General features: G+C 28.7%; 1 long non-coding RNA gene across 1 annotated transcript; it reads right to left on the bottom strand.

Annotated features, from left to right (window-relative positions):
• Positions 1-820: 820 nt before the first annotated feature.
• On the bottom strand, positions 821-2,779 carry LOC131179127 (uncharacterized). The gene is made up of 2 exons (XR_009148119.1): positions 2,328-2,779; positions 821-1,529 (listed from the first exon to the last, which is right to left on the bottom strand). It is a non-coding gene; the product is annotated as an uncharacterized LOC131179127 (long non-coding RNA).
• Between the last annotated feature and the right edge of the window lie 265 nt (positions 2,780-3,044).

Genomic DNA, 3,044 nt, shown 5'->3' with positions numbered 1-3,044 from the left:
TACTCTATGAAGAGAGGGATTTTCCTTTTTATTTTCTCATCCAATTGGGTAATCCTCTGCACACACGAGCCGTGTACATAAAATGTTATGTGAAGGGCTGATTTTTTAAAATTTTATACTAATTATAGATAATATGTATAAATAATTTATATAAATTAATATATTTTTATAATTTTATTAAATAATGTATCCTATCTCAAAATTGTTTGTGTATATATTTAATAAAAAAATTAAATAAAAAAAATAAAATTTTTAGAACTCAAATACTAAAAGATATAAAAAATATTTTTTAAAAATATTTTCAACAAAACAAATAAAGTCAAAATATGAGTAAATTTTATCGATCGCGTATGAACTTAGTATATACTATGTTGTAATAGTATCATATTCTTTGCAATGATGAGACAACATAGTCTGAATTTAATATATGAGAAACACCCAAAACTCTTATCTTCAAACCTTGACATACTGAATTAAAAAACTGAAAATTGCTTAGAGAGTAAAGCAATCAGTTGAACATTATGGATATTTGAAACCTGCTGCAGGGGTGTTTGAACGCTTTAGTGGACAATTCTACCCCCGACTATTTTTATTTATTACTTTTTAAAATTATTTTATGCGTCATTTGAAAAAATTAAAATTTTTTTTTTAAATTTACTTTTATCTTTTCTAATTATAATAATTATTTTATAATTTTCTATAATTCATTTTATTATCTCTTTTAATTATATAAAATAAAAAAAATAATTTAATTAAATTATAAAAAATATATAATTAATTATTTTCTTAATTAATATAAAAATTAAAAAACCTTAAACACTAAATAAAAGTTCACAAGAGGTGATAACAATTAGTAATAAATGCACAACACCCAAGACAAGGTCTAAGCCGACAAAGCAAATCCTAGAGACACCGGGTATTCGACCTTGGTTGACCCTGACCTGGCATATCAAGGAGCAGAAGCTCCATATTGCTGTCATCATCTTTCGGCTCAACACAAACAGCCTGCTCAAGTTAAACACCAGAAAAGCCTCATCAACACAGATCGGCAACCATTTTTGTCTAACTATGCTCGGAGAGATTTCTTTTCATAAACCCATCTCGAAGGTCTCAAGGCAGTCCAACCCAGGCTAAAACAAAAATCTCCAGTGGATGAAAACCAACAAGAACAGAGGATAGGATAACAATGGTGTTCTTTGGCCTCTCATTTGCCCATTCTGGGTCAGCCTTCTGAACTGCGCCCCTCAATCCACCGCGCAACTTCACCTCCACCATACACCACTAGATATGTAACTTGCAAAACAAAACAGAGAAAGACAAAGCAAAACAAAATCAAGATCTATTGGCAGCTTTAAAAAAATCCCTCACGAATGAACGCCTGCTCCTCAACCATGATAATAAAAAACCTAATATACAACCCTTCCCACTGGTAAGGAGGGAGACCCACTGACCGGGAAGGGGAAAGTGGCCTTCCTCCGTCCGCAGGGGCCAAAAAAATACCGCCACACGCGACAACCTTAGAGAAGGAACTAGCAAAACAGAGAAAAGAAAACTCATATGATTAGCTTGGTGGTTCAAGGGGGCGTTATACAATGTTATTATGTATATAAATTAATGGTCAAAATTATGTCACATTAGTTAATTTAAACCAATATTGACGTTGAACAATAAAAATAATTAACTTTTAAAATTAAATTAAAATTAATAAAAATTTTGATCATAATTATAAAATTCAAATATATATATTTATATACACACTAAAATTTCTAATATCAATTCTAATATCAATATTAAAAAGAAAGCGGATTAACAAGCAATTAGATAACAAAAAAAAATATTGCAAGTGTTACAAAATTATATTTTAATTAATCATAATTTCGCATTTAATTTAAGTACTTATTTAAATAATTATTTTAAAATTATAATTACAATTACAATGATAAATTCAATTAAATTTCTAATATTAATATATATCTTACCGAAAGTAAACTTTAATAATAAAAATACATAATTTTTAAATAAATATAGTATTTTATTATGTATATAAATACTAAACGCTAAGTATTAAACTATACCTTTTTATGGGTTATTGATAGTAGTAATAATTTTTAAATGGGAAAAAAAAATTCTCACATGCAGTACAATCAGAGTTGTTAAACTCGAAGAAAGGCGCCAGACGAGGCGAGGCACCTGAAATGAGTCGGCCGCTCCATACCAACGAGGTGAGAGGCGCTAGGGCGTTAAAGCACTGCCTCTTCAAACTGACCGGTATTTTTTAAAACTTTTTTTAAAAGCATAAATTAAAAAGAAGCCCTAAATTATCTCACCTTAATGCCATAGACAGCAGATTGCAAAGAAACCAGGTATTTCTTCCTTCCATTCTTTCTCTCTCTCTCTCTCTCTCTCTCTCTCTCTCATCTTCACATTCTTTTCCCTCTCTCTTCTACTCTTCTTCTACCTTCTTCTCCTTTCACTCTGACGCTGCGCCACAGCAATCCAGATCAGATGATTTTTTTTACTTTTTAATTTTTTTCTTCTTTTGTCTCCTCCTCCTCTTATGCTGTTGAATCTCTTCACGCTGTGCAACCTATTACTACCAGTCCAGAACTTTCATTTTTTTTTTTGTTAAATTTGTTAAATATTTAGTGTGATATGCTTTTATTATTAAATGGGTATTGTTGTTATGTGCTTTTTTATTAAATGGGTATTGTAAATTTGTAATTGTGATATGCTTTTCTTATTAAATGGTATTATTGTGATATACTTTTTATTAAATGGGTATTGTGAATCTTGTAATATGTTTTTATTATTAAATGGATATCCTCGCGATATGCTTATTTGATGCCCTTGATTGTTGTTTAAATTGTAATTGAGCAAATTATTGAAAAAAAATTATATTATTAAATATTTTAATTTTTTATTTGTTTGAATTGAGAGTTTGGAGTTGCTTTAATTAATTAATTTATAATTTTTTTTACATATTGTGTTTTCTTTTTGTATATATATATATATATAATTTAGACAATTTAAATTATAACATCTAG

This window comes from Hevea brasiliensis, chromosome 4, assembly GCF_030052815.1.
Source record: "Hevea brasiliensis isolate MT/VB/25A 57/8 chromosome 4, ASM3005281v1, whole genome shotgun sequence".
In the NCBI taxonomy this organism is placed as follows: Eukaryota; Viridiplantae; Streptophyta; class Magnoliopsida; order Malpighiales; family Euphorbiaceae; genus Hevea; species Hevea brasiliensis.
This window is presented reverse-complemented; position numbering and strand designations above follow the sequence as displayed.